Below are 13168 nucleotides of genomic sequence, written 5' to 3'. Positions count from 1 at the left end.
TACAGACCATATTACTTAGTGTATCAAAAAAAGTAGCTTATGTTCTTGATCTCTTAACATTTCCACACAAGAAAAAAATTTTAGAAAGAGCCTAAATTTTGAAAAAGTAACTTAAGAAAAAGTAACTTACATAAGTTTTAAGTAAAAAGTTAAAATAAGTTTTAAGTTGAAAGCATTTTTTTGAGTCTTGTAAGGTTAATGATATTTTCATGATCCTAACTTTCATAAAATTTCATCAAAATGAGTTTTGATTTTCAAAAGCATAATTTACCAGAGATCTACAGAGATATGTCGAAAAGGGGGCCAAATAAATGTTGGAATTCATCCTTTATTATACACATTGTGATGAAAAAATTAAGTTTTTAAAGTTAAAAGCATATTTCTATTATTGGGATTATTTATACCCACAAATTTTAGTTCCAAGGTTAAAAGTTTTGGGAATAAAAAAGATTTACAACCTGAAATGGAAATTACCATTCCTTTCAAAAAAAAGCATGGAAGTCCTTGAAAGTCCTTAAAAATGTAAGAATCGATCTAGCACCCCAAACAATTGGCAAAACTTAATGAAACTTGGTGAAAATATGAAGATTATTACCATAATTATCCCTAAAAATTTCAGCTGTGTATCTTTTATAGGAGTTGAAAAAATCATGTTTCACCCTTTCTGTCTCTGACAGATGGACAGATGGACGGACAGACAGATAGACATTTAAAATAATAGAGTAGCTTTACTACTTATTATAGAATAGCTTTGCTACTAAAAATAAGCTCAGAACTCATATTTATAGTTTTAGAGGGGGTCTTTTGCTCCACTAGCCTCTAGAAAGGCAGTCCCGAAATGAAATCTGTAATGGTTAATTAGTTAAGTTATGTTAAAAAAGTTTTCTTTAAAAAAATCAGATTGATATCTTTAAAAATAAGCTTAGAACTTACATTTTTAGTGTTTTGGGGGATCTTTTGTTCCACTAGCCCCTAGAAGAAAAGTCCCAAAATTCAATTTTTACAGTTTTACAGGTAGATCCAATCAAATAAATGAGCTTACAAGCTATAAAAACAAGCCCAACAATCCAGGGCAAAATTTGGTACTGAATTATAAATATTATTGTAGCATTTGCTGCATAACAAAAACACACACACAGAAAAACTTTAGGGTACCTATATTTTTGGGTACCCCAATGCCATAGAAATGATAAGAGGGTAATAAAAAAAAAATTTCTTGTGTAAGAACCAATTATATTCAGAAAGTTTTTTAAAAACAGAGGGGTGGAGGAATGAGGATACTTTGTTAAATAGTTTAATGTTGCTGCCCTACTTATGGATATACTTATCCTTGTTTTAAATTAGTATAGTATAATGTTGTTGTTTTACATATGTATATAACTGTCCTTGTTAACATTAGAAGGAATAATGTTGTGTTACTAATGTCCTTGTTAAACATTACAGATTGGGGGGGGAGTCATATTGACCCCCCCCCCCCTCTAGTTATTTCAATGTCATTTTTTTGTAGGTAAGATAGAGAGTTGTGACTTCATGACTATTTAAGTTTTGTAATTATACGTCGGCAAGAGTTGATCTTATAAGGATATCTGGTCTGTGTCGGTCGTGGCATCCAGTCAAAGTTGGTTAGGTGGCACCAAATTTAGAAAAAATTTTAAATAAATCTTAATTTCTACATTATGACTTTTGTGTAAAAGGAAAACCTAAATTTTTTTTGGTGAATACTTAGATATCAATGACCTTCTGAGAAATGTGGTGTTATGACTGTTTGACCGCTCCCTGACCGACTTTATGACCGTTTTTTGTCCAGCTTTTACTACAGACATATATCATGAATATCGTGGCTTATATTACAGCTAGAGACCTATAAATTTTGTTGGTAAATCCTTGAGCAACAATAAACAGATAAAAATATTAATTGGCGTTGCCAACCGCTGTTTTACCGCCGTAACCGCCGAAAATGGCGGTTTCCGTTATTTGCCGTTTTTCGGTGATGATCAGAAAAAGTATTTTTTTGTTATGAAAAATTAAAAGTTCGTCCTAAAATTTGGTCATCCTAGCTGCAAAATTGGCCACTCTACAGCTGTTTTAATATTTAGCGGCTGGCCCCTAAAAAGCAGCTAATGAGCGGTCTGACCGCTATGACTAGAAAAAGTAATTTTCTCTAAAAATACACATGAACCACCACAAAATTTTTATGTCTCTAACTGTAACAGGAGCCGAGATAGAGGGGGGGGTCAATATGAACTTTCCCCCCCCCCCGCCCCCCCCCCCCCAATCTATTTAGGTGGGAATTGGGGCCCGATCTGTAAGGGTTAAATTTAGATTATCATAATGTTGCTGACAAACTTGTGGATATAAATGCACTTGTTAAAATCAGTAATTTACCACAAAAATGGCACAATTAAGTAATCAATTAACTTTTTTTCATGCTTACTCCACGAGGAGAGATTACTACCCTGCCAGAAACGTCGTAAGCAAATCCTACGATATGCATACGATAAATGCGAAAGAGGTCCTTACAGAGCTCCTTACAGAATTTATCATATGCATATCGTAGGATTTGCTTACGACGTTTCTGGCAGGGTAGGGACAGCATAATATAATTTTGCCGCGCTATTTATGAATATACTTCAACATTACTTAAACATCACAATTGTATAATATTGCTGCTCTACTTATATTTATACTTGTCCATGTTAAATTCAGTATAGTAAAATAATGCTGTTCTTCTTATGAACATACTTGTCCTTATACCAGTATTACCTCTAGGGGCTCGGTGACGCTTTGGGTAAAAGTCCTCTCCGCCCCACCTTGAACCTACTCTGTGTCTAAATTGCAATGTAACGCGCTCAATCGCCCAAGGGTAGTAAGTAAGCTAACACCAAATAGATAGCCAAATCTTTAATTGCACGAATTTTGTCTAGAGGTCCTAACTGCATGGTAATGAGTTGCACCTGTTTTACACCAAGACATTCCCCATACTCAAACTATTAATGTCACAAACCTCCCTCCTTGTTTGCTCAAACAAATGCATCTTAAAAACGTTTTAAGAAATAAAGCCAAACATTAACCCATTTACTAATTTAAAACAAGGAAATTTAAATAACAAAATGATTTGCTCATAAAAAAATTTAAAAGGGTGGGGTCAAAATAGGTAAACAAGGATGACAACATCCAAAAAAGCGAAGCTCTGAAAAGGTGTGATAAATGAACATTAACACTTTTAGAGTGTCAGAACTAAATAATCAGAATATAAATGTTTAAAAGATGAAACAAAATTTTGAGTAAATTTGTTGAAAAACTGCTTAGATACAGAATAATGTTTAAGGACATACTTACATTTTTATAGATGCTACGCTTACAAAATTATACTTTGGTGTCCAAGGAATCAGTATTTCAAAAATCAGATCAATCAAAAAATTATATAACACAAAAATTAGCTGTTTAGAATGGACGTACGGACATTCAGGTAACAATTATAGAGTTCCTACGATTTCTGAAGTCTACCTATCTACCACAAGAATCACCATACAAATTTTGAAATTGATAGAAAAATTCTGACGTGCCTATTTTAATTTAATTTAATGCATAATTTTAATTAACACTCAAAATATTCTTAAAAGTATATACTTGATATTGGGAAATATGTAAAAATATAAAAATAGCCAAAAACCTGCTAAAGTGCAGTCCAATCACCATGGATGTTTTTTGAAACAACTGGAAAATTAATTTTGATATTCTTAACTACAAAAATTTTGAAAATTGGACCATAATCACCAAAGATATGGGGAAATATGTAAAAATATAAAAATAGCCAAAAATCTGCTAAAAGGCAGTCCAACCTCCATAGATGTTTTATTAAAAGGCAGGAAATTTAATTTAGATATCTAACAAAAATTTTTTTGAAAATCGGAAAATGGATGTGTGAAAGTTAATTATAATCCTTAGTGATGGGAATGTTGTCATAAAGTTTCAGCCATCTATCTGTCATAGGAGCCGAAAAATTCATGTTTTTCCACTTTTTCTCTGACAGACAGACAGACTGACAGACGGACGGACGGACGGACGGACAAACAGACAGGCGGGTGGATGGACATTTTGAATTATAGAGTAGCTTTGCTACTAAAAAGTAATCAGCTATCTATATCCAATTGATTAGGGTTTATATAAGAAGATGTAGATTGTTATTGCTGCGCTTCTTATGAATAAATATAAAGATTTAAAAAGGTTTAATTGTTATTGTTGCCCTACCTATGATCTTATTATTCTTGATTAAGAAAGTCTACTTTTTATTGATGTGATTCTTATGAAATGACTATTCTTGTTTGCATATTTTTTAAATGTTAGTATTTGAAATATATAACAAAGGAAAGGGTTATTTTGTCTTTCTTTATGATAATTAACTAACAGCTACACCCCTAGAAGCATCTAGGGGTAGGAGGGGGAAAAGTCAACCTCAGCCTATTTTGAATTTGAGCTTCAAAGGAGTAAAAAAGTATTTTTTGTTTGGGGGGGCGTGAAGATACCCTCCCCAAAAATAGTTTAAAACCTTCCCAGGACCTATAAGAAGCTTAACTGTAAAGGAGACAAAATGACAATATGCAGACGTGAAGGCCCACCAGAGTAAAGCATTGTATGGATCGTGAAGGGATGTGACACTAGACGAAATTAAAATAACTATATTGTTTCTTATTTATTATTGCTTTAATGCAGGGATCTACAGGGAAAAGATAAAGGCCGATAAATTAATGTACATCCCCGATGATAAAACAAAAATCTTCCATTACAATTAGTGGTTAAAACTTTTGGATACTCAACTTAATGAACCAACCAATCCCCAAAGTAAGTTGTTAGGCCAACAAATAGGAAAACATTATTATAAAAATATTGGGACTAGTGTATAAAACAGCCCATGGTCCCCTCCCTCCCTTGAACTATCCTTCTTTTCATTATAGACTAAATATTTGATCTTACCAGGAATCTAAGGAGATAAGACAATGGACGATAAATTTATGTAAGCACCTCAATTACAATAAATCTTTTTTGTGGGTAACACTTTTTTAGTAGAAAGGTTAAGGTTTAACCACTACCATACTTAATAACCTAACTATTAAAAATCCAATAAAAGTTCCAAAAGTTATTAAGCCAGCGAATAAGAAAACGTTATTGTAAAACTTTGGGGACTAGTGTAATAATTAGCCCATTGTCCCCACTCATTCTCTGCTAGTTCCTGATAATTCAATTATAACAAGGATGACAACATCCATAAAAGCGAAGCTCTGAAATGGAATGACAAACAAACGTTAACACTTGTCGATTGTCAGAACTGAATTAGCAGAATATTAAATGCATTAGTACAAACAATATTGTAAGTATACAGCATGACCCTCAAAAAAGTATTTTTAAGCATCTGCAGCCCTTATTTCTCAATGAATTATAAAAAAATGCATATGTCCTTGTTTTCCATAGTATTCCACATAAGTAGATATAAAAATATTTTTTTTACCTCCATTAACACCGGAGATTTTTAGAGCTAAAGTTTTGAAAAAGTGACTGAGGAAAAAGTAACTTTTAACATGAAACGACTTTTTTAGCAAAATTAAGGTAGAAATCCTTTTATTTTTGTTACTAGCAGAAACTTTATACAAAAATGAAATAAAAAATTTAGTTTTTGAGTAAAAAGCATTTTTTTACACATATTTTTTGAGTCTTTTTAGTTTAATGATATTTTGAAAAACTTACTTATTAGGCAAAATTTTTTAAGATTAAAAAACCAAATAAATCTTTATGCATATAGCAGGAAAATTGTTTTTGTTTCACAATCCTAACTTTAATAACAAAAAAGTTATGAAGAAAATAAAATTAAAACATAATGATTTTTTTGTCTAAAAAGCTTAATTAACCCCCTATTAAATTATTGAGATGTCAGAAAAGTAGGCGGAGCAACTGTCATAATTAATCCTTTTCTCAAATAAGGGTTAATAAATAACCTAAAATTTGCAAATAATCAGTTCATTCAGAAGTATTTTTTGCCATTAAAAATTTATATTTTTTGGTGGAATAAAAAAGAAATAATTAGTTAACTTGTTTTTCTTTGTGTCTCATTATTCAGTTGCCAGAAAAACATAATATAACCATCCAAAAAATAAGAGAAACAAAAAAAAATTCTTTTTCTCAGTCACTTTTTCAAAACTTTAGCTCTAAAAATCTCTGGTGTTAATAGAGGTAAAAAAAATATTTTTATATCTACTTATGTGGAAAACTATGGAGAACAAGGACATATGCATTTTTTTATAATTCATTGAGAAATAAGGGCTGCAGATGCTTAAAAATACTTTTTTGAGGGTCATGCTGTATTTGTTGCAAAACTGCATAAATTGATGATACTGTTTAAGGACATACTTACATTTTTAGGACTTGTTTATAGAAATGCTTCGCTTATAACATTGTACCTTGTTGGAATAGGAATCAGTTTTTAAAAAATCAGAAGAATCGGGTAATTTTAACATACAAAAATTTGTTGTAAAAAAAGTTAAAAATCGACATGTTTAAAAAGGACGTATGGACATTCTGATATTGATTATAGAGTTGCTACGCTTTCTAAATTGTACCTAACTACTACAGGAATCTTCATGCAAATTGATATTTGGAATTGATAGGACAATTCTAACCTATCTAAATTAACTAAAAGAGCTAACTGTCTGTGACGTACGGACAGATGGACCGACCCCAATTATAGAAAAGCTTCGCTTTTAAAAATTACTATTAGTCAACGACAACGTAGACTTTCCAGAATAGACACACATCATAGTGCCCCTAAAAGCTCTGTCTTTTCTCAGGCAAGTCATGTCTTTTGTCTTGAGAAAAGCTGTGTCTTTAGTCTTACAAGCTCTGTCTTTCTCCTAGGGATTTTGCAAGTTGTGTCTTTTGTAGTACAAAGTAGAACGATGTCTGCCTGTCTGTCCGTCTGAAGCTTAAGATCTCTATAACCGCTGAACCGAATGGGCTCTACTTTTCAGAGAATATACTTACTGGTCCTGTGGTGGTTTTAAGCTATTTTCTTGGGGGTGAAACACCCCCAACTCCCCCCCCCCATATAAAAAATTAATAAAAGATTGAAAAGAAAGCATTATGGATAACTCATAAAATTATGGTTCGCAGTACCAAAATCCAAAATATGTTTTTTTTTAAATATGTTTAAATTAAGTGGTTGCTTCTCCAATTTTTTTATTAATTACCTCTTGGGGCAAAGCCCCTAAAGGCTAGGGGCGATGCCGCCAGTTCAATTAAATTACAAGGAGAGACAGGACACAGAGAGGTAACTTAAAATAGAGCATAAAATAAAACTTTGGGTACCAGTAATTTACAGTCCAATGGCACCTCCTTCATTGTTTTTGCTCAAAGACATACATCATATAAAACATTTTAAGTAATACAACCCCCCCCCCCCCCTACCACCCCCTCCTTATACAACCTAACCTATTTAACCTTGCCTAGTTCCAGTGCTCAACAAGGTACTTCAAGTGAAAGCATTAATGTTTTTTTTGAGCGTGTATGTTTTTTCTTGTTTTTACTTCAAACTAAATTTTATTTTTTACCAGGAATCTTAAGGAATAAGACAATGGACGATAAATTGATGTAAATTTCCCATTTACAATAAGAAATTAATAAATCATTGGTCAAAAGTTTTGACACAGCTATTTTTGAACCAAGCAATCAAAATTCAATATAAGTTATTAAGCTGACCAATTACATTAGTCCCCAAAGTTTCATAATAACGTTTTAATATTTTTTGAGGACTTTTATTGAATTTTGATTGGTTAGTTTATTAATTATTAGCGGCTACGCCCCTAGAGGCACTTGAGGAGGGGGAGTCGAATTTGATAACCCAATTTCTTATTTTAGATTTTAAAAGAAAAAGGAAAAAAATATATGTTGGGGGTGGACATTTTTTTTTGAGGGGGGTCCCCCTCCCATCATTTTTAATTTTTGTTAAAAAATTAAACTTTTTTTCTAAGTCGAGTATTTTTCATTTTTGGGGGGGTTGGGGGTGTCCCGATCCCCAAGAAAATAGTTATAACCTTCCCAGGACCTATGAGAAGCTACCCTGTTAAGGAGAACCCGATCGGTTCAGCTGTTAGCGAGATCCTTTGGTACAGACACACAAACAGACAAACACCCTGTTACTTTAGTATAAGGATAGTGTCCAAACGTCCACTCCTAATTGTAATCCATAGAAGGGGTAATTTTGTTTACCATCATTGAGGATGAAATTGTACATCAATTAATCTACCATTGTCTTATCCCTTTAGATTCCTGCGATAATAAAATTTGGGTATAGTGGCAAGGGGTGTTTCATCGTAATTTTAAAAGCGAAGCTTTCTAAAATAAGGGTCGGTACGTCCGTCCGTAAGTACGTCTGTCCATACATCCGGAACGGATAGCTTTTTTTTCGTTAATTTAGGCATGTTAGAATTATCCTATTGATTTCAAGCTTTGCATGGTGATTCCTGTAGTAGTTTGGTATGATTTATAAAGCGCAGCAACTCTATAATCATTACCAGAATGTCCATGCGTCCATTTTAAATTTTTTATATATTGGTTCCTGGGACAACACAGTACAATATTATAAGCAAAGTAACCCTATAATCAAGTCCTAAAAATGTAAGTATGTACATAAACATTATCCTGTATCAAGCATCATTGGTTTATGAGATTTTGATAGGTTATTTTAGGTTAAGTTGGGTTATGTGATTGCCCCGCAGAGTAGGTCAGTTGCGCGACAAAATGGGGACATGCAGGAATTGACCTAAAGTCATGCACAACTAAGGGATTAGACAATGATGATAAATAAATCTTAAGATCCCTGATAGTATAACATAACGTTAAAATCATTAATAAAAATTTCACCTTGATTTTACGAACATTTAAAACTATTTGTATACAGTTTAAAGATTGTGGATTTTAAACTTTGAGAACAGGGATCTTAAGGGATAAGATTTGACTTTGCGGGCGTGGTGACGCTTCGAGTAGAGGTCCTCTCCACGTCACCTTTGAACATGCACTGCATTTTAAATTGCAATGTAACGCCCTCAATCAAGACGCATCAGATAACCAAACCTTAGATTGTACGACCTTTTGTGAAATAGTAATGAGTTACGCTTGTTTTAGGCCAAGGCATTCCCCCCACTCTAACTATTTATGTCGCGCATCTGATATAGCAGCAGTTGGAACCATTTTTAATGTCTTTAGTTGTGACGCGGTGTCGTACCGAGATTCTAACCTACGACGAGAATGCGGTACGTATTGAGACACGGCTGCGGGTTAAGGGATAGGAAAATGGACGACAAATTGAAATACATCCCAAATGATAATAATAGTTATTTCTCGCATCGTATTATAAACGGCTTTCCGCGTATATAGAAAGAACAATTATGAGATTAAAACTAGTTTTTTAGCCCCGAGGTGCCGAAGGCGCCGGCTAAAAAAACTGGTTTTAATCTTATGATTGTACATTTCTATATTCGTAGAAAGCTGGATAAAATACGATGCTAGACATAGTTTTCTCGTATGGATGAGAACCGGTTCCTATCCACCGGATTCGAATGAATACGAGAAACATGATTATCCTTCCAAATATTAAAATTGTTGGTTGAAATGTTTCTGAGCAAACAAATAAGATAAAGCATTATACAACTTTGGGTAAAAGTGAAATAAAGAACCCAGTGTCCCTTCCAAGTTTAACTGGTTATAAAACTTTGGGTACAAGTGAAATTTACGGTCCAATGGCACCTCCCTCCTTGCTTGCTCAAACAAATGCATCATAAAAACGTTTTAAGAAATAAAGCCTAACATTAACACATTTACTAATTTAAAACAAGTAATTTTAAATAACAAAATGATTAGCTCTTTAAAAAATTTAAAGGGTGGCATCGAAATAGGTAAACAAAGATGACAACATCCATAAAAGCGAAGCTCTGAAAAGGTGTGATAAATAAACATTAACACTTTTAGAGTGTCAGAACTGAAGAATATAAATGTTTAACGGTTGAAACAAAATTTTGAGTAAATTTGTTGAAAAACTGCTTAATACAGGATAATGTTTAAGGACATACTTACATTTTTAAAGATGCTACGCTTACAAAATTGTACTTTATTGTCCTAGGAATCAGTATTCCAGAAATCAGATCAATTGAATAATTATTAAACACAAAAATTTCCTGTTTAGAATGGACGTACGGACATTCATGTAACGATTATAGAGTTCCTACGATTTTTAAAGTCTACCTTTCTACCACAAGAATCACCATACAAATTTTGAAATCGTCTTTCCGTCGGTATACCCATGTGTTTATGTCTACATCTCCGTCAATACCTTTTTGTTAATAAGGCATGTAAGAGCTGTCTTTTAAATTCAAAGGTTTCAGGGTTTCAGTGCTCAACAAGGTACCCTGAGTGAAAGCGCCAATTTTTATTGGGATAAGACAATGAATGTTTAATTGAAATACATCCCCAATGATGATAATAGTTATTTATTGCATCTAATTATAGACAGCATTCTGCGGATAGTAAAATTAAAAGGTTTATTCTGGTTTTGTTATCCCTGAGGGGCCGAAGTCCTGGGCTTAAAAATCTGGCATTGATATTATGGTTTTTTCATTATGATATTCATAAAAAATTGTGTTATCATAATACATTACACATTTGTCCAGTATGGCTTTGAACCGGTTCTAATTCCGCGGATATTAATCGGTTTCAAAGCCATACAGAAAATAAAATTACCCCTGTTGTAGATTAAAATTTTTGATTGAGCACTACTTGTTTGGAACCAACCAATCAAAATTGAATAAAAGTACCCAAAGTTTTTAAGCTAAATATAAGCGAGGATGATAATAAAATTTTGGGTACCTGTGAAAATACAGTCCAATATATGTACCCTCCCTCCTTGGGTATAAATGTAATTTACTGCTCAATGATTCCTACATTACTGGGTATGGTGTGTCTACAAAGTGTCCAAACTTTTCCACCAATAAATTTAATCTACAAAAGGGATCCCGTTTTATAATTGTAATAGCGCATATTATAAACAGTTATCGCACAAGTAAATTTCTGTTTTTGATAATTGTCTACAATATAATACATTTTTTTCAGTATGAATCAAAACCTATTAAATCAAGAGAGAAAAATTAGATTTGTAGCCACACTGAAATAGTTATTTATAGCATCGTATTATAAACACAAAACAGCTTTCCGTGGATTTAAAAATATAAAATTGTAAGAGAAAAAATATTTTTAAAAAAATGCGTAGAATACTTGATATAATACGATACAATAAATGATTTTTTAGTATGTCTTAGAACCGGTTCTAATCCAGCGGATATTAATCGGTTTCGAAGCCATACTAAAAAGTATTTTACTAGTCATAATATATACCCCTACCTTATAAATACACAACAAGTATGCATGATATTTGTTTGTTTGTTATGGTTTATTTCTTTAAAGTGTGATTTTATCAACATTGCAATATTAACATAATAAAATTCAAACAATATTCTTTAATATTCGAATTTTAAAATGTTTACAGCATTGTTAACATAATATTTGCTTTCACATACAAGGCTTTGAATTTAAACTTTTATAACTTTTAACATTAACACTCATTCAATGCTTCACTCTAGGCAGGTAAAAATAAACTGAGTCTGACCCGCGCACACTCACTCACACACACACACAAACAAACGCGCATATACAAACTAAAGCAACCATCGCATTTATCATTCAAGCTAATGTACATTTACACTTTTTGTGCTAACAAAACTCATGGAAGGAGTCGTTTTACGGGTGTCATCATAAAATACAAAATTGTAGAACTGATCAAGCCTGACCAAAGTTAAATTCTGTGTCACCTGCCTACAATGCTTCGTTACGGCAATAGCGGCAATTTTAAGCGGCGTAAACGCGTTTCAAAACTTTTCATCCAATAAAAGTAGTCTTGGGAATTATTTTAAGGACTAGCCCTAAAAATAATTTTTTCTAGAACTCCAAGCGCCCTACAAAAGATGTCTTATGAAGAATCCACGTAAGACGCACAATTACGGCGTTAGTGGCAAGATTTAAGTAACGATTACAAGAGCTCAATTATTTATCATAGATATCCCTAGTAATGTCTTCCTGTGTAAGAAGGCAAAAATAAGTAAAATGCTTATTTAATTGTGCCATCTTTATGGTAAATTACTGATTAGCCACATAAATATAAAATGCTTACTTATGTCAGCAATCTACAACAATTTGGTCTTACTTGTGAGTTAAAAGTGGGTGGAGTAAATTAATCCTCAGACATTTATAGTAAAAGTTGCTTATATCAGTTGAAGTGAAGTAAAATGAGGAGGAGTAGTTATTAATCCAAAGGGCATTCAAGCTTTTTTATTTTTGGGGGGAGGTCAAATTGCGCACGAAGCGTGCTGGAAATTTTTTTACCACCCAAAATTTTTACCTATGGGGTAAAATTTGCAATTAAACCTCCTGGAATCTGTTGGGAGACAGGATGAATACCCCCTCCCAAAATCTGTTTGGGGGGTAACTACACCCCCTAAAAAATTTACCCCCAGGGTAAAATCTGTTGGGGGGGGGGGGGGGGGTTATACTGTACCCAAAGTTTTATCCAAAGTTTTATAGAGGTAACCAAAGTTTTATACTGTACCCAAAGTTTTATACTGGTACCCAATGTTTTATACTGGTACCCAAAGTTGTATACTGGTACCCAAAGTTTTATACTGGTATATATACAAAGTGACTTATTTCTGATGTAGTTAAATAATTTTTATTTAATTAAAATGAAAAGAATGAAAACCATACACATAAAAGATACATTCTTTTTAAAATTATTTTAAAAAATAAGTTTGAATAATCTTATTTTATAACGCATTTGTATAAGTGACAAAAATAAATTTGTTGTATTGCATAAACATTTGTTGTCATTTAACCCTTTACAGCCAATTTTTATGTTTTTAAAATAAGTGAGAGAACACAAACATGTTAATGTTAATTCGTTGATATATTATAAAGAATTAACTTTTTAGTGAATTTTTATAGTAAAATCATAAGGCCTAATTTTACTCTATACCAGAATACAATATTTATGAAGCAAAACAAATAAAAAAAAAACCTT

This window comes from Acartia tonsa, chromosome 12 (assembly GCF_053477335.1).
Source record: "Acartia tonsa isolate MP-2025a chromosome 12, ASM5347733v1, whole genome shotgun sequence".
NCBI classification, from domain to species: Eukaryota; Metazoa; Arthropoda; class Copepoda; order Calanoida; family Acartiidae; genus Acartia; species Acartia tonsa.
The sequence above is the reverse complement of the archived record's forward strand: the minus strand, read 5'-3'. Positions refer to the sequence as shown.